The sequence below is a fragment of the Nothobranchius furzeri genome, chromosome 1, assembly GCF_043380555.1.
Source record: "Nothobranchius furzeri strain GRZ-AD chromosome 1, NfurGRZ-RIMD1, whole genome shotgun sequence".
In the NCBI taxonomy this organism is placed as follows: Eukaryota; Metazoa; Chordata; class Actinopteri; order Cyprinodontiformes; family Nothobranchiidae; genus Nothobranchius; species Nothobranchius furzeri.
Window position 1 is genome coordinate 49182347 of NC_091741.1, and position 26104 is coordinate 49208450.

The 26104-nt window shown below is 41.9% G+C and overlaps 1 long non-coding RNA gene across 1 annotated transcript; it reads left to right on the top strand.

Moving 5' to 3' along the window:
• Positions 1-158: 158 nt before the first annotated feature.
• LOC139070806 (uncharacterized) lies at positions 159-23376 on the top strand. Its single transcript, XR_011521257.1, has 3 exons — positions 159-594; positions 732-805; positions 23036-23376. It is a non-coding gene; the product is annotated as an uncharacterized lncRNA (long non-coding RNA).
• Positions 23377-26104: the final 2728 nt, after the last annotated feature.

A 26104-nucleotide genomic window follows, 5' to 3' on the forward strand; every position in this document is an offset into this window, starting at 1 on the left:
TGCCAGACCTGTAGGCGGCAGTACTTCCCCCGTTCTTAACCTCGTCCTTCGTCTGTGGTCTTCCGCAAGGAGCAGTAATTCCGCTTGCAAACACAAACAAGCAAAAAGCAATTGGACAATTGATAAAGTGAGCACAGCTCTGAGGGCATCCATGATGCCGGCTAGTGTAAACACAGGTCGCACATGTGATGTCAGCATTTTTTGTCGCGGAAAGTGACGTTGCGGACCTTAAAACTCCGGTTTTGTCTGTCCACATGCAGACACTCAAAACGGAGAAAACGCAGATCTTCACTTTGGCCGGAGTTTTTAAAAAGATCCGTTTTCATGTGAAAAAACTCCATTTTCGTGTGGATGACAGGCCAAAACGTAGAAAAATATCTACGTTTTGGCAGATCCCCGGCTACGTGTGGACAGGGCCTTAGTTTCTCTGCACCAACACACCCGATTTTAATTAGCAGGTGATTAACAGGCTCCTGCAGAGCTTCAGGAGCTGCTCAACATGTGATTCAGCCACTGAATCAGGTGTGGTGGAGCAGAAAAACAACTCAAACAGTCCAGACGACAGACATCTGGGATCAGGATCAGCTTTCCCTGGTATAGAGTGTTTAGTTTTTCATGTAGTCCATATTTAGCTCTCTTACCTATCGTGCCTTGCTTGTAGCTCTTAGTCTGTTCTGGATCAGTTTGTTCTTGTAGATTCAGTTCATTTGATTTCAGAATCTCCCTTCCAGCTGACCTTGGCACCGTTGGCTTACACCTTCAACTATAACCACCCCCCAAGTCCACGAAGAAAATACACTCACAGGTAAATAGTTGGTGCTAATTTCCTACTTAGAGTCTGAGTCTTACAAACGGACATTCATTTGTTAAAAGGGAGTTCTATGAAACCCATGCAATAGAAACATTTATTGATGCAGTCTGCTCCTTTAAAGAATCACATTAAATTTTACTGTGTTGTCCTTTGTGAATGAAAATAGTCTGCCTGGTAATATCTTGGCTCTACAGGCAGACCAATAGCACATCAGAGGCATTATCTGCACACCATCACATTCATACTGATGACAGCAAATGTCTGGAAATTGTAACAATGACAGTCAGAGAAGAGCTATATCACCTTGAAACAGTGCTAAACAAATAGAAACGCTATGATGAGCTTCTTGCAAAGAGAAAAAGCAGAAAACAAATCCATGCAAACGAAAAGTTCAAATCTGGAGTTTCAGAAAAAATTTGAATGATTTAGTAAATTAAAAACCTCTTATAGAAATTGAGGTCAAGTGTTACCTTGTGTCCTGTGATGCATGATGGTGCATATACAGGAATACAATACAATGCAGTGCAACAGGGGGGCTGCAAGGCATTCTGGTGTGTGTGTGTGTGCGTGTGTGTGTGCGTGTGTGTGTGCGTGTGTGTGTGTGTGTGCGTGCGTGCGTGTGTGCGCGTGTGCAGGTGTGTGTGTGTTTGAAATCAGTATAGCAGTCATTTTCACCAACACCCGCATCTCTAAAACCCTCCAGGTAAAGCGACGGTGCAGCCAGACTAAATAATTATCATGCATGAACATGAAGGTGGATGGTAGTGGACAACCCTGGAGGACAAATTAGTTCATATTAGGCTCTAATATAACAGAACAAACCCTGAGGGCTGTGCTGGACACACAACAGGGACAGTCAAGGGCAGCTCTGTTTAACCCTCAAACCAAGGCAAACTCAGAAGGGAAAGCTGTGAGTGATGCATCACTCACAGGAAGTCAGACAGTTTTATCAGCCCTGATTTGGGATTTTACTTCTTCATTTTGGCAGGTTACCCTTTCTTTAACATGCACTGTGCCAAAAAAAATCAACAAGAAGCCTTGAGAATTGGAAAAGTGGAAAAGAAAAAGATAGAATGATGTGGAAGAACAACTGAGGAAATTCTCTGGGGAGTGTATGCACACACACACACACACACACACACACACACACACACACACACACACACACACACACACACACACACACACACACACACACACACACACACACACACACACACACACAGATGCAGCAAACTCATAAAGGAATCACTGAATCAATGTTCCTCCTTCTAGCTCTGGGGAGTTATTGACCCTTAAATAAACAGCAGAGCTGCAGTAAAAGTAGAAAATGCACAAAGAGCCCAGCAATGGCTGAAACAATACATGTAATTTATTCAGGTAAACTGATAAATATCAATAACTGATAAAAAAAATAAAATAAAAAAATAGATGCATCAGTTTTTCTTTTCTTTCCCAACACCTGAGGCTTCTACATGTTCAGTTTCATTCTACTGTTTATTTAGCTTCCTGCTTTAGTTAAAAACTATCCTGATGAAAAGCTGTTACACATCAAAATAATGAAACAATACCAATCTCCCTGCAAGTTGATGCACAAGAGACTCCTCCAAGGTTGGTTAAAGGAGCTTTTATTGTGAAAGTTGAGTGGTTGTCTAATTTTTAAATTCCGTTTCAAAAACTGTAAATTTGAAATAGGAACACCAGAATGAGGAACACGTAGAATATAGAAGCAAAACCCAACCCCACATCCCCTAGTGGCTGGCTGCAGTACAAGCTTTTAAGCTCCACCCCCTCCATGTAAATGACCATGTGCAGGTGAGTAGCTGTGACTTTCATCACCACATCCTGCTATGACAGAGTCTATTAAATGACATAATTTCACCTTTAAGAAAAGGAAGAAGGCGGCAACATTGCAACTGTTTTTAATTATGCTAATGATACAAAATCCATTACCCAGTTAAACCCATTGAGCTAATGAAAATATACTTTCTCAGGTTCTTAGAAAAAACCTCAGCGAATCCGGCAGAAACCTCATAAGAACCAGGATGCTCTGCCACTAATTTTGTTATTCAGAAGTTATTAAAATAATGCAGAAAGAGAAATCTCAAACCCTTCCTCCTCCTCATTATTTTCTCTCTCCTGCTGGTGCAACAGTTCAGTTTGTTCCTCCATCAGCTGCCGCCTCCCCAGGAGGAATCTTTCTGCCACAGCTTGCAGTCGAGTGGAACAATCACGCAGTCACACCTCGGTAACAGGAGGGGTCCGCTGCCTGTTTAAAACCCATCTCTCCAGTTAGAGACATCCTTGAGACGCAGCAGGTTGGATTTTCACAGGGTTTGAGGATTCAAATCTGTCCTCGACTCATCTGAGTCCTCTCACCTTTCCCACCTCTTTAAAAAATGGTGCTTCTTAAGAAAGCTAAGGAAATCTTGAATGATTACAAATTAGGATTAGAAATGCACCGGTTACTGGTCCTGTGTTGACAAGATAACTTTTGCTCATTTTTACAGGTTTTTGAACATTTGGTCTTTGGCTGCCTGCTATACCTCTGATTAGCCAAAGTTTCCTGCTGTTTCATATTAAATGCAGCAAAATTCTTATCACTTTACTTTCAGCTGTTCACCCAAATAGATCTGAATTCATTTCCACCTTCTTTCCATCGTCCCAGCAGCCATACCTGACCAAACAACTCCGCATCCTTTCATTATTCATGTGTCTGACTTGTCACAGTGAGATTTGTTTCTCATCCGTCAGCTGTAGCCTCTCTCTCCTCCTATCCCCAGAGAGTATGGGTGTGTTATTGGGAATGTGCACGTGGGATAGGGGAAAATCAGCGACAATATGATCAGCCTTTCAGTCCGTCTGAAGCCAATCAGCAGGAGCTTATCAGGATGTGCTCGGCTCTGAGATTGGTTGAAGCTAAAACCGGAGGCAGATCGGACTGTGCTGGGTTTGTCTGGGATGGACTCAACAGGGGGTAGAAGGAGAAAGGCTTAAGGTGTGTGTGTGTGTGTGTGTGTGTGTGTGTGTGTGTGTGTGTGTGTGTGTGTGTGTGTGTGTGTGTGTGTGTGTGTGTGTGTGTGTGTGTGTGTGTGTGTGTGTGTGTGATGAGGCAATTCATGTGAATGGATCTGTTGCAGGATGTCATGTTGAAGGAGAGGGTGAAAAGGGCGATTTTGAAAATTTGTCGGGTTGAGCATGTCTCAGGAAGATGGATCATGTTTTTGCCCTACTTTTCACATCTGTGCAAGAAATTTTATGACAACATGTAAAAAAACTTTGGAAATGATCACTTCTAACTCTTCCAAGTGATTTACCATTTAATTTGGCAGAAAAACATGGAGCTTCATCAAACAATAAAGCCCAATTACTGATTCTTACCAATGTCGTTAAAAAGAACTGCTGATCTTATAAGAAAGTATTTGTATTTTTGAAAAACTCACCAGCAGATATACATAATTGTTATTTAATAAATCACTCAAAACACTGTAAAACACAAGTACATATGTTTTTTTACATGGAACATGAATATGCTTGTTCGGAAGACATCCTTTTTGTTGCCTAAATTGAATCCCGGACAAGCCCCCAAATAAAATCATGCATCTTTATTTATAAGGCTACAACACTAATATTTAAACCCACATGAATACAAAAAAGAATGGCTCACTTAAAAACAAAGGCAATCACTTCATGACAATCCTGCTGTATTAGTTATACAACATTTAGAACATGACATTCTATATTTAAAGGCCCAGTGTGTGATATTTTTACCTGTTTACTATCAAATCCTGTGTTTCCAGTTCCCAAACTTGTCCTTTTTCACTAATATTTCTCACCAACATCAATTATAAATGTTCCTCTCTACTTGAAATTATACATTTTTGTATATATAAGCTGTGGTCGACGCTCCATGGTCATCCACCATCTTGAAATGCAGTAGCTGTTTAGGGACATACGAGCTCCACGTTACCTGTTTGGACTATGACTGCAACCTAAAAGAACCAGCAGAGGGCAGCAGTGTGCACTGGAAGCATGGATTCTGCTAATTCAACTAAGAAATAGAAAATAATAGCTACACTGTTGCTGTACTTAGTAGTTTGAATAAAAATCAATGTCCAAAGACATATAAAATTAATCAGTTCCTCATCATGTGCAACACAAGGAAGCCACATATGTTCAGATCCCCACCCACTATTGGCTAGACGCCAGCCTCCGATTAGTGTCTCTGACTCCCAAATTCAATTCAAGTTGTTCATTCATCTTTTCATAGTACCAGAACTCCCGATCCAGTCCCAACGTGTCAGTCCCAAAGTCCTTCTACTCAAGTCTCCTCTCTTCCTGCAGCCTGCCGTCTCGCCCAACACGCTCCAGCGCTTGTCCACTAGCCAGTGGCTAAATCAGCATTGCTTACTTTTTTATTTTATCTCCACACTACTTTACTAACGACAATGTAGTTATGACAAGTAATTAAAATTGTGCCCACATTTTCTAAGTTAGCACACATCTCTTTCAACAACGGAAGTTTTTGCATCTTTACTGTTCCCCTGCTTCAGCCCTCCTCCCCCTCCCCCTGCACAGTGGCCGCAAACTCACTGGTGCACCTGCAACCTCTCAGAGTTCCTGCTGATCTAAACATTGAAAGAATAATTTCCTTTTCTGTTCCTCACTTCTGATTATTTTCAGTGGTGTCTGTTTGTTGCAACCACCAGGTACAAAACGAGTTTGTTTTTTATTTGACTATTTTTCTGTCCTGCCTGTTTATTATTTTCCTGCATCTCCTCTCAATGCTAAAGAAAAACTGCTACCTGGCTTCATATATTTCACCTTATGAGTTACTTTTGAACTGCAATTCAAAAAGATCTACCGACCTCAAATATAACGGAGCATGTGCCGCGCGCAGACCGCGCCGGTGCGGTGAAGTCACCAGAGGACGAAATAGGTGATCCGTTCTGCACTGCAGCAGCGAAACGCATCAGACACAAATAAAAGACAGAAAGCATCAAAGGATATGCGCTGAGAAAAATGATCGCGTGTTAACTTTGTTTTTGAGGTGGCAACACTTTGAGAATGTTACTGTGGCCATTCTCAGGACGCATTTGTCTGGAGCGCATCAAATCAAATCAAATCAACTTTATTTATAGAGTGCTTTCACATGGCCAGAATGGACAAACAAAGCGCATCAAGAGCTCTGCACCTCTCAGCTCAAAATAATCCCCAGAGAATCCACATAGATAATGTAATGTAAGTAAAACCAGGATTGTTTTCGGGCTCACCTGGGTGTGGAAGTTGACGGCTTCCAGGAGCTCCCTTTAGCTCACCTGTAATTTGAAGTCCTGAGTATAGCACAAGCTGGTCACGTGAGTTACAAGATCCTAGCAGACAGTTGCCGGAACGGTCCTTTCAAAATAAAATAGTTCTCGGATCTTGTTTGTGGATTTCACACATGGGCCTTTAAAGCTAAATGACATTTTGTTTTTATATTGCAAATGTTCTTTATTAATATGGTACATAAACACATTTGACTTCAATGACTTAGATGTTTACCTCCAAGAAAATCTGCTGTCATTGTTAGTTTTTACAATTTTACTTATTCTTTATGTTCCTAGATGTTTTTATTTTTACCGTGAACACAAGACCAATAGGAAGAACTGTTTCTTGTGAGATACCATAATTTCTGGACTATAGAGCACACCTCAATATAAGCCGCACCTACTAAGTTTTTAAAATAACATGGAAGTGTACTTATACAAGCCGCACTGGGCTAAAAGCTGCAGATATCTACCGTAAATCTACTGAATTGAAAACGTAGTTTAACTGAACGGAACTGAACTGATCAGTATCAAACAAAACAGAAAAGTTATTGATTAGTTTATTTATCTTTCTCTTGCGCACTAAAGCCATTAAAGTCCTCTTCTTCAGTGTCGGAGTTGAACAGCCTCAGAAGAGCTTCGTCACAAACCTTTTCTGTGGCGATGTCAGTGTCGTTGTCCGTGTTGCTGTCATCATCTCCGGGTGAAGCTGGCTTGAATGAGTTCTTCCCGCTGCCGTCTCCAGCGCCGAACCATGGATTCATTCATGCCAAGCTCACGTGCGGCAGCACTGTTTCCCTCCTTTACTGCCAGATCGATGGCCATCAACTTCAATGCAGCATCATATGAAATCATATGTGTAGTTACCATGATGAGGGGGAATGGATTTGAAAGAAATTCTTCGTCGTGCCAGCTGCTTGCATGTGCTAAATTAAAATGAGCACTTTCTTCGATTTCCACTTTTGACTTCCACCTATTTCACTTTCTGCTAAAGCGCCCCCTGGCAGGTGAAGGAAAATCTTCAGTAAAGCCGCACCTCATTATAAGCTGCATGGTTCAAAGCGTGGGAAAAAGTAGCAGCTTATAGTCCGGAAAATACGGTAAATCGAAGTGTGTGTGTGTGTGTGTGTGTGTGTGTGTGTGTGTGTGTGTGTGTGTGTGTGTGTGTGTGTGTGTGTGTGTGTGTGTGTGTGTGTATGTGTGTGTACTATTTTCCACTTATGCTTTGAGTCAATCAGCTAATTGGGAAAGGAAATCATGCTGGAGTGCATCACACACAGCAATTAGATCCTGCTTTAAACGCACTTGTTCCTCCTCTTCAAAATGAGCCCAGCTGTTGTTGTTTTTTACAATCACTATAGTAAATCACCACGGCAACCTCACAGAAATGTTGTTTTTTATTTCACCTCACACGATTTCCATACTTTCCATCTGTTGAAGACTGGAGAAGAATGCTGGAGGCAATTTTAAATATTGAAAGAATAATTTAGACTTTCATGTCTGCAGTTCTAATTTTCACCTCAAAAATAATAATAATCAAAGTAATCTTCAGAAAATGTGCCTCTTGATGGATATCGGGCATTCAGCAGAAAACCGGTTCCTCCTATGACTGGAGGAAACAAATTTGGATTTCAATTAGAGCTTTGCTGGACCAAATAGATCCTCTTTTTCTTTAATTATAACCTCTATCCAGGTTGAAACAAAAGGAAATGAAGTGGGGGTGGTGGTAGGGAATAACAAGACACACGAAGGGAAAGAAGAATGGATTCTGGGAAAGTTGGAAAATCTGGGATAAATGGAAAAGAGGTAGTGCCTGAGTATGTTAGAACAGATGATGACAAATCATAAAAAGTGAAATATTTAGGCCAAATGAAGAGCAGGAAGGAGGAGACAGAAAACCATTATGGCCAAATGGAGAGCAGATGAAGGAGAGGAAGAAAGCAGGCGTAGGTTGAGAGGAAGGGTGTGATGAAGGGAGGAGGGCAATTTGCTTGGTTCTCAAGAATGGGTGATGGGGATGGAAGAGGGCATGGAGGAGAAAGATCACTAGGCTCTAATGATCAGTCTGTAGCGCATAAGTCAGTGTGTTGAAGTGGGTGTATGGGGTTGCCATGGCAATGAGTGGTGCTTGTTAGAAGCAGTCCAAGTAGTTGGCAGCAGGTGTCCCTCTATGGCCCTTCTACACACACACACACACACACACACACACACACACACACACACACACACACACACACACACACACACACACACACACACACACACACACACACACACACATCCCTAATTCACATAATCCCAGTAGCTCAAGATGAAATCACATATCTAGAACAAAATTACATATATAAACTAATATCGGGAGAGGAGTTAATCACACCAATAAAGATTGAAAATAAAATACAACAGAATGGTGACCTCATGTCTATTGATTCGTATCATAGTCCATCGATATCCAGTATTCAACCTCAAACCCAGATTCTCAATCCTTCGTTGCAGAGTTCATAGTGACTATACAAATGTGTGTAAACAAAAAAAATTTCAGTTTCTTCTGAAAAGAAATATTATTACTTTCAAATATTAAAAATCTAGGTAATGCATTCCATGAAATCATAGTTTTATAGTGAAAAGATCATTGAATTTGATTTGTTCTACTGCGTGGTAAAACACCTTTCATCTCATTTATCTGTCGTGTATTATAAGTATGATTATCTGAGAAAAACAATAATGTGCTATGTATAATTTTTGGTGTTTTTGTCATTATAATGTTCCTCACAATTGTTACCAAGAAATACTTCAATCTACTCTTCACATTGAGCCAAGCAAGTTTTTCATGCATAGTTCTCACATTTGTTCTGTAAGGGCAGCCTAAAACAATACGAGCAGCTTTATTTTGTGCTACTTGTAGCTTATGCAAATTATTTTCACTTGTACTGGACCAAATAAGAGATGCTTGATCTACACAAGAAAGCACTAATGATTGAACAAGGCATTTAAGTAAATATTGTGGTATAAATTTGCAACAAAATTTAACTATGCCCATACCTCTCCCCATTTTGTGTAAAACATAATTAATCTGGCTTGTCCATGATAACTTACAATCAACTATTACTCCCAGTAATTTTACTTCTTCTAGTTGTTCCATTACGTTGTTAGTCAGGGTTAAATGTAACTTTGGTATCGTCTGTAAAGTATGTTTGGAGCCAACAACCATGCATTTAGTTTTTCCTGACCCGTGATGACACCAAACACAGTAAAGCACCTTTAAAAGTCTTTATTAGATGTGGCGTTACCCGAGGAGGGCGAGGCAGGAGACAGAGTCAGAGAGAAGGCGTGGGTCAAAAACCAGAACGAGGCGATGCAGGTAAATGGAGCAGGCTAGGGAAGAGGTCAAAGACAGGCGAGGGTCGTGATGGCAGGCAGAGTCCTAGGCAGGGGTCAGGCGTGAAAACGAGGTCCGGAAGCTATGATCAGGCAAGGTGAAAGGCTGGAAGTTCTACTGGCAAAGAGCATTCAATAATCTGGAAGGGGAACTGGTGGCTGGCTAGTGAATATAAAGCAGTGGAAGCAGATGTGTGTGATGAGCTAATGACAGGGTGCAGGTGATGGTAATTAAGTGGCTGAAGGCTCGATTGAGGAGGCAGCAGAGGCAGAGGAGGGTGTCAACCTGGGAGTCATGACAGATTTTCTAGCTTATTCAATTCAATTCAAAGATACTTTATTAATCTCAGAGGGAAATTAGAGTTTCAGTACACACAGCACTGAGGTCAGACATACATAGGCAAAGACAAAGACACGTGACAAGAATTGGTGACTGTGGTCATTCGCAACCTGAGTCACGCTACCTTAATAGAGATCAGAGGGGTTTACATGAGGATAGGGTCAGGTGGAGGAAAAAAAAGGCACTCCAGAGTTACCCTCCACAGGGAGGGCAGCTTTGCTATGCAAAAAACACCACAGACAGAAATGCAACAGACTTCAGACATTACACAACATAAGTGTCCAAATGTATACGTTTTAGAAGTTTATACCTGATTTAGGAAATTATTCTTTGATTTAGCAACTGATCTGAGCTGCGAGTGTTCACTTATTCAGAGGCATGAAGAATCCTGTAGGATGATAAGGGAAGCTTGGACCTTGAGGAGACGACATTATTGTTGACAATTCGTTATCTGTGTTCAGAGCTGCAGAGAGGCTCTGAGCTTCAGCTGATGGGATGAAGGCAAGCAGATTTAAAGGGAACACATGCAGTCTTTTGTCTCCTTTTTGACCAGATGTTGAATGGTCAAACAGTACCTAAGACTGACCATTGCTAGACGTTACATAACCCCCCTTTTAAAGGTCATGGGGTCCTGGTGGAAAACACGGGTCATTGAATAATCCCAGAGGCCCTAAGGACTCAGTCAAGGAAGCAAAGGTTAGTTCCCAGGCAAAGGCATCAGGAGTGAGGAAAGCAAACCCCCACACTAGAGAATAGTCAAAGTTACTCCCAAACTTGAGAAGGTCATTCCACTTAACATAATCCTCAGGAAGGAAGCAGACAAGCAGGGACCGGAGCAGGCCCCAGGCAAACCGTAGAACTCCAGCAACCACGGCAGGAACCACAGGACGTCCAGACTCAAGCGAACCGGACCCTCAGGCAGCAGGCACCGAATCAGGTGATGGTGTAAAGAGGTCCTCCCAGGAAGCGACAATCACAGGCGAAACCCAGGAGAAGAGAAGAGCACACATGCAGGGCACTTGAATGTAGACACATATAGATTGCATCTGATGTAAAATAAAAAATAAAAATAAACCTAGCACTATATGCACCTATATGTGCTATGTGAAGCAAATCATGTGAATGGAGTTCAGGTGAAAGAAATGGATGCAGTAAACTACGTGTACTGGAAAAGTGTAGCAAAAGAACAAAATTAACATAACCCTGTAATATATTTAAGGGAAAATCAACGCATTGGAGTAAAAATGTTATCAAAACAGGAGGGCAAAATAATCTGTAGTCCATAACTGACAAAAATCTAAATAAAATAGATGATAATAGAAATGAAAGAAATCAGCTGTAATGAAAGTATGCAGAAATGTATATCTGTGAATATATCTTTAAAATAATTAATATGATTACTAGTAATATAAAGAAGAAACATTAAAATGTAAATCAGTAATTTTAGTAATCAAACCTATATGTGAATATACCCCCTAAGGAATTATAGATTAGTAGATAATAAAAAAATGGAATTTGGATAAACACAACAGTTTGTGGAATACTCCCTTTAACTGTTAAGACTTAACCATTACAGGACTCCAGGAACCCACAGCATGACCATATCAAGTCACCCCAAGTTTGCACGTCATGTATAGACTGGAAATACAACCATGCACACACACAAACACAAACAAACTTGTGTAACCTGAAACAGGGAACTATGGGACTGACAAATCTGGACAATAGAGATCACCCCCCTTTTGAAGTTGAAGGCCTAACTGAAGGCGCAGGAGGTGCAGGCGGAGGTACAGGACCGGCCGGTGCAGGTGGAGGCACCTGGGCAGCCGGGGCTTCACGAACAACCGGCATGAGAGCTCGAGATAGGCGGCCACCGACGTTACGGACCGAGTCCCCTAAGCCCCCTTCAGACAGGCCATGAAAAACGGAAATGTTCCGGAATCTGTCCGTAAGACCTTTGTGTCTGAATACAAACATCCGGATAACGTGTTCCGGAATTTATCCGGACGAAGCCCCTAGTAACAGGTCCGGACATGTTACGGACAGGGTGGCTGCTTCAGACTGGTGAGGTAGAGTTCCGGACAAGGGGGAGGGGGAGGACGAGGGGACTGGGGGACGCTGTGCGCACCTATATAGCCCGCTGCTGTAGCATGCGGCGAACCACGGCAGCTCGCCTCCTACGGTACCGTCTAGATGCGCGACGGAGCACTTCACACCGCTTCAGTGATTCCTTTTACCATTGAGCTTCATCATCCAGGTCTCTTATGCGTCTTCGTGTGCGCAGAATTAAGCTTAAGCGCCTCGTGATTTTTATCTTGAGAGGCGCTATAGAAATGATATTTTCTTCTTCTTCTTCTTAACATAAGTCCGATTCTACCCCCACCACTCCCCCACCCCCGCCGCCGTCAGACTTCTGGAACTTTTCCCTGCTGTGTGAACGCAGCCGAAAGGACAAGTTCCGGTACAAAAGTGGTGTGTCTGAAAACACAGTTCCGGTTAAAAACTGGATTGAATTGTTCACAAATGTTCCAGAATGTCTGTCTGAAAAGGGCTCTAGAGAGGTCAACCGTGCGGAGAAGTGACGGAACAGGAGCAATGACAACCCCAAAGACCAACAAAGGTTTAGGCATGCAGTGAATAACACGACAGAATCAGCAGAGGACCAGGAGTAAGACACTGGTTGAAACCTGAGACCAGGATCTGCCGACAACTCACGCAGCACCCTTTTCACCGCACTAACCCGAACCATAGTCGGACCATTGAATGTAACACGATCCAGCGTAGCTGGAGAAAGAGCAAAGGAGATGTCGTCATAAAAAGGAGAAAACTCCACAACAGACTTAAGCCTGATTCATGCTTCTCCGTCTGCGTCAGTGCGGAGACACGCAACGTCCTTGCGTGCCTGCCGGAGAGCTCCGCAAGGACGGACGGAGTCAAGCTCTATTTTCTAAACATCCGTTTGTCGAGACGGACAACGCAAGCTTGTGATTGGTCAGGACGCCGCTTTTGTTTACAGCGCCGCCATAGCGCCCTCAAAAGCATAAAGAGAGCTGAGGATAACAAGCGGCAGACACGGAGAAGCTTGAAGAATACATCGCGAAAAAACTCTAAAAATATGAACGTTTAATTCCCCCATGACTGGAGGAGTGAAAAGATGCGCAGCAAGCGTTTATTTGTGGACGGAAATGACAGGAAACCTGGGTTTAGAGGTGGGAAGCGCATGAAGGGGTGGGAGAATGAGAGAAAAATGTGTCTGTGTTAAAAAGTCTCTTATATACACAAAAAACACAATATAAACACACGATCTTTGACCGATACATGACAGGATACCACAGAACAGCGCTACGCCCTCTGTTGTCCTGCCGGGCAATTGCTTTGCAACACTCTCCAGGAGACGGAGAAGTATGAGAGCATAACGCTTCCATCAATCCATGCGTGTCTGTCCCTTGCGGAGCTGACGGAGAAGCATGAACCAGGCTTTATGCTCACCAGGATCCAAGGAACATAGAGAGACCTCACCTACAAGGACCATAGCACTATGTGGAACTGTCACCCATAGGGTTTGAGAAGGAAGCACAACACGTGTGGACACACCATGACGCTCATAGAAAACATCTGCTTCATGAGCAGGGGTATTAACTAACCAGCGTTCACCAACAACAACAGCAGTAGTTTGTACAACATGCAAATGTGGAGTCACAGTCATAGGACATTTAGAATCACCCGACAACTCATCTATGCCACACACACCAGTGGCACCACTACGCAGAAAAGGTGTGCCTGGACACAAGAAGTGTAGGCCACGTGTGAGCAACCACACGCACAGATCCGGAACCAACCGGACGTGCGGAGTGTCCTCATGGAACATGACGACAGGAGGCGTCAACCCAATTACCTAAAATTACCACATCTTTTAGTCTATAGATGTCATCTGGACATCTACAATAGGTAAGTTGATGATGAAAGCTAGCTCTCTAGCATCTGGATTGACACTTAACGGGATAGCACTGCCCAACGAGAAAGCCAAGTGAGTCTGAAAGGCAAACGGGTCCTTCGATGTCACTCGTGCAATCACCAGGGACACGAGGTACGGAGGGATCCTCCCTATGAGGAGGGTGTGAATCGAGGCGCTCACGTCCCGACCATAGTCGGACAGGCAAGTGGTCAGCATCTGTGTATGAGCATAATCAACATTCACAAAAGAACGCAATTCATTCACAGCGGAAGTTGTTTTACGCAAAATGTCGCTATGAGTGTTGAGTACCACCATAGTCTTTTGTTCAGACGTGCCCAGATGTCTCAAAGCACGCCGTTGCTGCAGTACCTGCTTACGCAGAGCCGGATATTCTCTGTTAAACTCATAAACGTGTCGACGAACTGTGTTAATCTCAATCAAGTTGAATGAAGAGAATCCAAAATTTAAAAGAGAGCCAATTGTATTAGCTACTGAGAAAAAATCCTTCTAGGAAACACTTTGGTCTAATGCTGGTACCGGAAAGATCACTGTTCGAAACCTAATCCTATTCTCAAATGTCTTGAAGCATTCTCACACTCAGACACACCCACACACTGTTCTTCCCACACACACACACACACACACACACACACACACACACACACACACACACACACACACACACACACACACACACACACACACACACACACACACACACGCCCTGTTCTTCACACACACACGCCCTGTTCTTCACACACACACACCCTGTTCTTCACACACACACGCACACACACACACACACACACACACACACACACACACACACACACACACACACACACACACACACACACACACACACACACACACACACACGCACACACATTCTCTCTTGATGACCTCACTCCCATCTTTATCTCCTTGTTTAAATAAACTCTGTGATCAGATGTTCGGGGCATTTTGCCTCGTGCACGAGCCACAGTTATAACTGTTTGACTTGTCTGCTCATCGTCTCCTTCTCTACGCTACAGGAAATGGGTTATTGATAAACAAATATAAAATCCATGACACAAGCATGTGTACTTCAATTTCCCTTTTTAAACCTAACTAAATGATGTTAAATAAACATTTCTATATTTATTATCCAACAAGTTTGATTCTTCATTTTTCAGATACTTTTTCCTCTAGCGCTAATGGCCAGATGGACACTTTTTCCTGAACATCTCAAAGCTGTTGTACTGTCATTTGATTGAATGCTTTAATCCTTTAATATGAATTTGTTGAAAAGAATTAGCCATCCAGAAGCACTGAATCTGAACAATGTTCCTTTTAAGCATATTGTTAATCAGAAGCGTGAATGTGCCCATTACCATATAAGTAGCTGAACGCACTGAAAACAAAATGAACAGAAGCTCAGTCAGCAACCAAATTGTGCAGATGGGTCATAGTCACCATTCTTGTGTGCACAGTCACTTAATTTCTATGGGACATGTGATTTTGTTTCTATGGATACCATTCAACAATAACCACTGTGTCTCCTTCCAATTAAGGGTAATCATGTTGCCTCAAATGAAGCAGGTTCCATCTAAATCCTCTGTGGAGAGCACTCATGCACTAAAAATAAAAACCATTAAAAGCACGTTTCTTTTTTAACGCTCGGCTTCTGAAAAGCTGGGTTTGAATTAGTTTTAATGCAAGTTCTTGTGTTTTTTCATTTCCTTCCACATGTTGTGAAGCTCTTTCGTGCAGAAAAGGGTCTAAAACATTTTCCACTTCCAAGTGGAGGGTTGATCAATGGTTTTTGCTGTTGCTGAACAAGTGGGACAAACAAAATACCGAAGCAAAGATTTAAAGATTTACCAAAAGTCACCATTTCAGGATTGCATGGGAGTGCATTGTCTTAAGCTATTAACAGGCCACATTTATGCAAATATAATTTACATTTAACTATCATACATTAATTTTGACCGATATTTTTTCAGTTAATTCCATGCTACCTGGATTCCAACTAGATGTACCAAAAACTTGAATGTTTTAGTTAAATTGCACATTTGTGAGACTTATTTCTTGCTCAGCCTTTCCAAGATGACAAAATCCTTGAACTTCGGAAAGTGGGTCTTTCGTTTCTCTTGTCACTCATTTCTGGATCACTGGGAGAACTGAACGCTCTGCTGAGCTTGAGACATGCTCGATGAAGGATCTCCACATCTCTGTGTCCCATGTGCTTGTGTAGATGTTTCAACATGCATGCATGTGCAAGGAAGGTGCAGTGCATCAATGCAAAACCCACAGAGCAGGCACACAGAATTCTAAAACAAATAAAACCCCACATATTTTCTGCCGATTAACTGACCCTCAGCAGAGAAAAGGAGAGAAACTATTCTTACCCGCCATTCTTTTTCTGCAGCGGCCAATCAGCAGCAAGTTAGAGAATGTGTGACTCAGGCCAATCTAAATCAACAAATCACATTAAGTCAAAAACACACCATAATAAAATAAATTAAATCCAGACAGCTTCATTGGCAGAGTTCATGAATCTCAGGAAAGACATTTCTCAGTCCTGCTGTCGAGTTTAGAGGATGATCATCATTCTGCCTAAAGAGGAAGGGTGATTCGTTCAAAGGTAGGGTGAGCAGCTTCTGTCATTGTCAAGAGTTACATTTATACATATAGATTCATGTCAGACGATAGAACAAACATAAAAACATGCATACAGTTGACAAAAGCAAACAAACAATACACACACACACCAAAATCACATCAGGTTTTTACGATAAAATCCGCTCAAAGTGCTTCACAAAAATACAACTATGTCTACACATTAAAAACACAGCTTTCATACGTCAAAATTACACAACCAGTTCAAACTATTTGTACACATTCAACACACACCCCAACCATCACCTCTTCACCGCACAAAACAGAGTAGAATCTAAATTTTCTGTATAAAGAACTGGGTCTAAAAACAAATAAAGAAAGAAATTACAATCTGGACACGAGTTTAAATTAAAATTACTAATTTGGTAAAAAGATAAAATTGATCAATTAAAAGCAAAGCTAAAAAGGTGTAAGGTATAAACTACTCTTGATATTATTGGTCTACCGTTAAAATTTTTAGTATTGGTATTGGCATTAAAACTTTATATCAGTTTTCAGCCTTTGAAGGACCCGCCTTTTACATACCATACACATATTATACATCAAACTCTTCAGCTACTTCTCTTCTCTCTCAAAATGCGAAATTATAGCAGATCTGATGTTTAGTTTTTGAGATACTTTACTGTATTTGGCACAACTTGTAAAGAAGAGGTGTGGGTGTCCCGTGACCGTGATTGCGTTCAAAACCTAGCTTGTTCTGTAAATTTCCTAAAGCAGCTTTGAACTGAAGTTTAAGCATGTGTGGTAGGACATGTGATGTTAGTAATCTAAAATGTTTTATTTATTTATTTATTTGTTTTGTGACAGAGGGATACAGCATATATAAGTATTGGTTTAAATCGGTATCGAGAAGTAAGAGTCAGCAACATATTGGATATCCATAAAAAAGCCAATATTTTGCATACAGTATTTTTACGTTTTTAAACTAGAAAAATATGTACAGATTTGGTAGATGCATTGAATTTATTTCAATATATAAATTCATACAAAGACATGGAAAACATAAAAGCTGTATTTGAATAACAAAACAACAAAGTAAAATACACTGAAATAAACCTTCATATGGTTTATTTATTGAGGTATTCTTTCAACAATAATCTAATGCCTCTGGTATTACTACTACTTATCTCCTATGGCCCATCACCCAACACCTGGCAGAAGCTTCTTCAGATCTCCTGGTGGGTTGTTCTTCCCATCAGTCACCTACATGTGGAGTTTGTCTAGGTTTAGCTCCAATTAAGCTATGCTACTCAAGATTAACAGATAATAGACATACTCCCTCAGGATCTCCCAGTCTTTTGTCAGAAGATCTAAGGGTTTTCACGTTGGAGATTTCAAGATAAATAGTAAAGCTTCCGGAAAGCCTCAAATCCTCCAGAGACTGTCAGGAAATTTCCTGGAAAAGTTTTGGTAAATCAGCTCAGTAATCTCAGTCGAACTTTTTAAAGGCACTGCCTTGGGCTGAATATCAAATTGAATGAATAATTTAAAATGTTCTCTTTTTTACTAGAGAGAGACACACAGCGAGCTGAACAGGGACTAATGATCTGAATTTCATCTGCTTTAAATTAGACCTTTGACACGAGTCAACAAAACAACACCTGGCACTTTAAACCTAATTACATAACCATTTAAGCTCAGAGATAAGTACTGAAACATCTCTCTCTCCCTCTCTCTCTCACTCATATATATATATATATATATATATATATATATATATATATATATATATATATATAGAGAGAGAGAGAGAGAGAGAGAGAGAGAGAGAGAGAGAGAGAGAGAGAGAGAGAGAGAGAGAGAGAGAGTAATCAAAGGGATTGAACTTGCCAAGTCAGCTGACCACTTTGGTGAATTAGATGGAGCTACGGAGGCAAAGAAGATTACTTGGAGTAGAAAACTACTCCAATCAATAAGCTGCAACAAAATAAGCCCCAAAATACAGCACTGTTCAGATTTTACCTCATTCTCTTTTAACGCAGCGTTAAATTACTCCTTTGTTTCATTTTAGAGAAAACCCTCTGGGGAAATTTTTTTTAAAAAAGCATCATTAGATATAAATGCATTAGTGAAGCTGCTGTTTTTACCCACTGAAAGTTTATTTTACTTCATTCTACACCTGGTGCTTTTGTGAGATTGCTGTGATGAGGTGGGTTTGCTGAGGATGGGAGAAGTTCCCCAAAAATAAAACAATGTTTTCACGGATAAACAAGGAGAGCATGAAGTTATTCTGCTGTGATATAATAATAATAATAATAATAATAATAATAATAAATTTTATGTTCTCCATTCTGCATCTTCTGATCAAGTAGTTTGCCTTATTAGCTTCCACCAAAGGCAAGGAAATGGAATTCCCTGACAGTCAGGAGGATATAGAAAAACTTTACTTTTTTTTTTCCTTAATCTGATTTTCCAACTTAACCTGAATAAATTCAATTTAGAAGAATGGTTGTTTATGGAGAAGAACATTATTTCAGCCTTAATGGAGCACTGTCCATGGTCCTGAATTCAAAATCAAACGTGGTTTAAAGCAGAAGATTTTAAATGATGTCATTCATTATTTGATCCAAACATTACAGTTTCTAAATCTTCAACTTAATATTGATTTGTTGTTATGTAGATTACATTATTTACTTCTAAAAGGGATATGTTGCTACTTTTTCATAAATTTAAATCCTTTTCTTGAGCCACCATGTGTTAAAATGACCCTTTACAGGGTTAATGAAAAGTCACTCAGACCCCCACCACCCCTGTGGCCAGAATCCTGCACTTGCAGCTTCAGACGGGCAGGCTGCCACCTGTCGGGACTTAGAAATAAGTGAGCTGACATACCTGGCGCTGCAGTCTGCTTTCAGCACATTTCCTGCATGTTTTAGATCATGAGCACAGCTGATTTGTTTAATGTTGTGATGAACCGCTCCTGTAGACACTAATGAAGGCTGGAGACATTTCAGCTAATAGATTAAGGTGTTAAAAAGATGAACGCAGAGCAAGGAGATAAGTTTCATTTTTGGCTCTACTAAATGGACACTAGGAGATGCTTAAAGCAAGCCAAAACTAACAAGTGTGCCTTTAAAACAGCTGTGTCAGTGTTTGTGTCAAAGCAACCGCAAAACATGCTATCTCATTTGTTTATTTTTTTATATACATATTATTTAATTTATTTAATAACCTCCCTTTTTACGGTAAGGAAGGAGATGTGGGGTTCCTGCTTGTTTATGTTCTCACAAACATTTTCCTAACAGAAAAAAGCTAAGTAAAACGCCACAAAGTTTATGTGAATGGCAGGTCCCGCACATCACAGACACCTCAGATTTATTATGGGTGGGCAAAATGAGAAAATAAACTGTAACCACGTCCTGAAATACGTCAACATTCTGCTTTGGTTGCTGCAAAGATGAGAGCATTTAAAGCACACATTAGAAAACAATGACCAATTGAAGAAGTGAGTGAGTGTGTGTGTGTGTGTGTGTGTGTGTGTGTGTGTGTGTGTGTGTGTGTGTGTGTGTGTGTAGGGTATTGTCTTATGTAAACACTTGTATGAAAATGTATGAGACCCCAGGAAGACTAGCATCTGCACTTAGGCAGAAGCTAATGAGGATCTCAATAAAACAAAACGAAACGAGTCCTTCTAGTTCAGTTCGTGACAGAATCATTAAACGTTTGTTTATTGCTACTTATAATATAGTGAAATGCTTTCATTAATCTGTGCTCAATGATTGAAGTTGGAAATGAATGTTATTTCATGATTACAGTGATTGAAATATGTTTCAGCATGTTTACATGACAGGGTCATCACCATTTGCACTCACACAAGAACGAAGTAAGGTTAAGTTAAACACGTGACACATAAATAGCCCTTTACCCCATATCAGAGCCTCCGGATCAAGGAAGGCGTGTTTCTGAGTTGGTAATATTCCTCAAACTTGTCAACCTCTGGTTGGCTACACAAATCATAACATGAGAACATTAAAACCAGATCACTCTGGTGATTCAGTAGTTCTAGAGAAACCTTCACACCGGCCATCTGAAGCAAACCCTCTTTAACCATCAAAGCTTTTGACACGTCATCAAAATCTTTTTGCACCTGCAAAGCTGATACAGCATACAGTTCCTGCAGAACAAGCTGATATTGTTTAGACTCCTTGAGAGTCCCAGACGCGCGGTTCCATCCATCTGTCGTGGCCCGAGACATCTCTGGACTGAAGAGTCGTTGCCACGGTATCCTACAGCCCTTCGGTGCCAGAGGTCATCTGACCTCCCTGACCTTCGGATCCACCAAGAGGGTCCCCAGAACGGATGAAGTAGACACACAGATAGTGTCTGGTGTGTTTTTGATAATAATCAACTTCATAGGTTAACGCAAACCAAATTCTTTCCAGAACTCAGCTCTCCTAGATACGGAAGTTCTGATAACATCGCATTCACATATAGGTTCATACATCACATCTAGTTCCACCCATCACAGTAAATGTTAGTTAACTTGCCATGTTTTAATTGTTGGTAAAATAAATTGTTTTATAAACCTGACTCTTTTCTGAATCAAAACGAAATGTGTACCATCCCTTGATAAATGAAGAATCCTAGAATCTTCTGATAAACACACAAAGACCAAGCAGGGTTGATATTCTACAGGTGCTGGCCAGTAAATTAGAATATCATCAAAAGGTTGAAAATATTTCAGTAATTCCATTCAAAACGTGAAACTTGTACATTATATTCATGCAATGCACACAGACCAATGTATTTCCAATGTTCATTACATTTAAATTTGATATTCATAAGTGACAACTAATGAAAACTCCAAATTTGGTATCTCAAAAAATTAGAATATTCTGAAAAGGCTGAATATAGAAGACACCTGCTGCCACTCTAATCAGCTGATTTACTCAAAACACCTGCAAAGGCCTTTAAAAGGTCCCTCAGTCTTGTTTTGAAGGCACCACAATCATGGGGAAGACTTCTGACTTAACAGCTGTCCAAAAGACAATCATTGACACCTTGCACAAGGAGGGCAAGACACAAAAGGTGATTGCTAAAGAAGCTGGCTGTTCGCAGAGCTCTGTGTCCAAGCACATTAACAGACAGGCGAAGGGACGGAAAAAATATGGTAGAAAAAAGTGTACAAGCTCTAGGGATAACCGCACCCTGCAGAGAATTGTGACGACAAACCCATTCAAAAATGTGGGGGAGATCCACAAAGAGTGGACTGCAGCTGGAGTCAGCGCTTCAAGAACCACCACGAGGAGACTCATGAAAGACATGGGATTCAGGTGTCGCATTCCGTGTGTCAAGCCACTCTTGAACAAGAAATAGCGCAAGAAGCGTCTCGCCTGGGCCAAGGACAAAAAGGACTGGACTGATGCTGAGTGGTCCAAAGTTATGTTTTCTGATGAAAGCAAGTTCTGCATTTCCTTTGGAAATCAAGGACCCAGAGTCTGGAGGAAGAGCGGAGAAGCACAGAATCCACGTTGCATGAGGTCCAGTGTAAAGTTTCCACCGTCAGTGATGGTGTGGGGTGCCATGTCATCTGCCGGTGTTGGCCCACTCTGTTTCCTGAGGTCCAGGGTCAATGCAGCCGTCTACCAGGAAGTTTTAGAGCACTTCATGCTTCCTGCTGCTGACCAACTTTATGGGGATGCAGACTTCACCTTTCAACAGGACTTGGCACCTGCACACAGTGCCAAAACCACCAGCACCTGGTTCAAGGACCATGGTATCCCTGTCCTTGATTGGCCAGCAAACTCGCCTGACCTTAACCCCATAGAAAATCTATGGGGTATTGTGAAGCGGAGGATGCAATACGCTAGACCCAACAATGCAGAGGAGCTGAAGACGACTATCAGAGCAACCTGGGCTCTCATAACACCTGAGCAGTGCCACAGACTGATCGAGTCCATGCCACGCCGCATTACTGCAGTTATTGAGGCAAAAGGAGCCCCGACTAAGTATTGAGTGCTATACATGCACATTCTTTTCATGTTCATTCTTTTCAGTTGGCCAACATTAGAGAAACAAACATTTTTTCATTGGCCTTTAGAATATTCTAATTTTCTGAGATACCAGATTTGATGTTTTCATTGGTTGTCACCTATAAATATCAAAATTAAACGTAATAAACATCGGAAATACATTGGTCTGTGTGCATTGCATGAATATAATGTACAAGTTTCACGTTTTGAATGGAATTACTGAAATATTTTCAACCTTTTGATGATATTCTAATTTACTGGCCAGCACCTGTATATTTAGACAGAGTATCACAGGTTATTTGTCATAAGTAGAGGTAAAATATATATTGAGCTCTTAAAGCACTCAATTAACCAAACCCCACTGCTACAACAGAGCCTTTGTAAATGACCTGAATTTGATATAGTACCATTTGTGTCCTAGACTGATAACTAAAGAAAGCAACATGAATGTTGTTTTATGTAGGGCTGCTTCAGAAGACCCGATGACTTGTTATGGACTCCTGCTGTTTTGCCGCTCTTCATTCACTTTCAGATCTTCAACATTTATAGAATAAAGTGCCATTTTTCATTAAATGTAAGCTCACAGGTCTTTTTCTTTATTCTTTTTAGAGAACTATTCCTCTGCCAGAAAAGCAAATCTGTATGCATGAGATTTCAGCAGTCATCCAACAGTGTCTCTGCATTTAAAACGGACTACAAACATGCTTCTTCCATTTGATTTGGCAACTTCACACAGCTCAGCATTCTGCCTCGGCCAGGATCCCAGCCTACCCACCGCTCAGAAAGCGAAACATTTAGCTTGTCTTTTCCACGACGCTGAACTCTGATTGACTCACGTTGCTAATAAATGTATTTATTCAACACAAGTGGACAAATGTATGTGTTTTTTTTATTTAATTTTCTGGCTGGATCAAAATGCAGCTGTTTAAAATGTATGAGAGGGCAAGATAGTGCTTAGAAGAAGTTTTTCTGACTATGTGAAGGAAAAAAGAAGAAAGAGGAAAACATAATGGACAGAGTCACTATATTTCATCTAAGCTATTTTACACAAAACCCTTATTAAACACAGAGCAAAATCTGACAGTAAAGTTTCTGTTCAGCAGGTTTTGTGCAAATGTGTGTGCTGCTACTCCACTGTCAGTGTGATTGCCCCTGTCTTATCTGCAAGTCCTGCAGCTGAAACCCTGATGGCACAAGGATAGCATAGCATAGCATAGCATAGCATAGTTTATTTATATAGCACATTTAAAATGCAGCATGGGAGCTGCCCAAAGTGCTGCACAGGCTAAAACAAAACACACCCATTACAAGGAGCTAAAACTAAGGATAAAATCTCAATTAAAAGCAGAGAAAACATGAATAATAAGAACACATTAAAACAATGACACAATAAAACACTAAAACGAGTCACTGTCTAAAAGCCAAAGTGTAAAAGTGGGTCTTTAAACGAGATTTAAAAACCGCCAGAGATGGAGCCTGCCGAACTCCAATGGGCAATGAGTTCCATAGCTTTGGGGCAGCATGGACAAATGCTCGTTCACCCCGCGATTTGAGCCTCATCCGCGGCGTGTGCAGCAGCAATAGGTCAGCCGACCTCAACGAGCGGGTGGGCACATATGGAGTGAGAAGGGCAGAGAGGTAGGAAGGTGCCAGGTCACTGAGCGCTTTAAAAACAAAAGTCAGTAACTTAAACTGCACTCTGAAAATGACAGGGAGCCAGTGAAGATGTGCCAGGACAGGTGTAATGTGGCTACGTCGGTGTGTACCCGTCAAGAACCTGGCAGCAGCATTCTGAACAACCTGCAGCCGATTCAGGGCAGAGTCCGGAACACCAACGAGGAGGGCGTTTGCATAGTCCAGGCGAGAGGTAATGAATGCATGGATGACTGACTCCAAATGCCTCCGTTTCAGGATTCGTCTGAGGTGAGTAAGGCGGCGAAGCTGATAAAAACACGACCTCACTACAGAGTTTATCTGTGGGGCCATCGTGAGTCCAGCATCCAGCTTGACCCCGAGACTCGTCACACACTGTTTGGGGTTAAGGGTTAAAAGGTCACAAACAGGGTGAGAGCCATGGTGGTTGCGGGGGTCAAAAACAATAAACTCAGACTTCTTTTCATTCAGTTTTAAGAAGTTGGATGCCAGCCAGCCCTTCACGTCATCCATACATGCAGCCAATTTCGAGCCCGCATTTTTCTCGTCCATTTCCACGTATAGCTGACAGTCATCTGCGTAGATGTGGTAGCTCAGGCCATGCTGATTCAGGATATTGCCCAGAGGCAGAAGGTAGATTGAAAACAGCAATGGCCCAAGAACGGAACCTTGCGGCACCCCCCAAGGCAGTGGAAGACTGGAGGATGCACAGTCACCAATCTGTACAGAGATGGTACGGTTTGATAGGTAGGAGCGGAACCATGTGCTGATTTATGCTAAAAAAAACATGTACAAACATGGGAATGATAAAAAAATGGTAGATCTCTGCTATTACAGACTGAAAACTTTCATCCATCCATCCATCCATTTTCCTCCGCCTAACCGGAGTTTGGTCGCGGGGGCAGTAGCCTAAGGCGAGAGGCCCAGACTTCCCTCTCCCCAGCCACTTGGGCCAGCTCCTCCGGGGGAATCCCAAGGCGTTCCCTGGCCAGGTGAGAGACATAGTCCCTCCACCATGTCCTGGGTCTACCTTTAGGTCTCCTCCCAGCTGGAGGTGCCTGGAAAACCTCACCAGGGAGGCATCCAGGAGGCATCCTGACCAGATGCCCGAGCCACCTCAGCTGGCTCCTCTTGAGGGGGAGGAGCAGCGGGTCTACGCCAAGCTCCTCACGAATGACCGAGCTTCTCACCCTATCTCTAAGGGAGAGCCCAGCCACTCTTCGGATAAAACTCATTTCGACAGCTTGTATCCGCAATCTCATTATTTTGGTCACTACCCAAAGCTCATGACCATAGGTGAGGGTAGGAACGTAGATTGATCGGTAAATCGAGAGCTTTGCCTTCTGACTCAGCTCTCTCTTCACCACTACAGACCGGTACAACGCCCGCATCACTGCAGATGCAGCACCAATCCGCCTATCGGTCTCACGCTCCAGTTTTCCCTCACTTGTGAACAAGATCCCGAGATACAGTGATCCCTCGCTACTTCGCGGTTCGTTTATCGCGGATTCACGACTTTGCGGATTTTTTCTTTGGAGATTTATTCAAGGGAAATTTGCCGATTCGTGGAATTTTTCACCGATTCGCGGTATTTTTCTGTCATGTTTTGGGGTAAGTGTCTAACCCAAGACATACAGAATCAGACTCGAGTCGAGGTAAACGATAAACAATAATTTTATTTCTTTAATGATGAGGAAAACTGAGGGCGCACTGGTGATCCAGCGGAGGGTAAACCAGGAAGCGGCAAAATGCAGAAGTTCAGGGTGAATGTGGAGGGGAGTTGAGCCGGGGTGATATCCAGAGGCGAATGGTAGATTTCCAGGTGGCAGAGTAGACGGATGAGGAGGACGAGGATGGGGTAACGGAGAGGGAGCGTGAGCATGGTGGAGAGCGGGACGGCAGAGCGGAGTTGGTATCCAGGCAGCGAACCAGTGAGTATCAAGAAGTCTCCAAGACGGGAGCGAATCCGGAGGAGAAGCGAGTCAGGCAGTAGTTAATCATCCGGCGTCGTATCTGGATAACCGT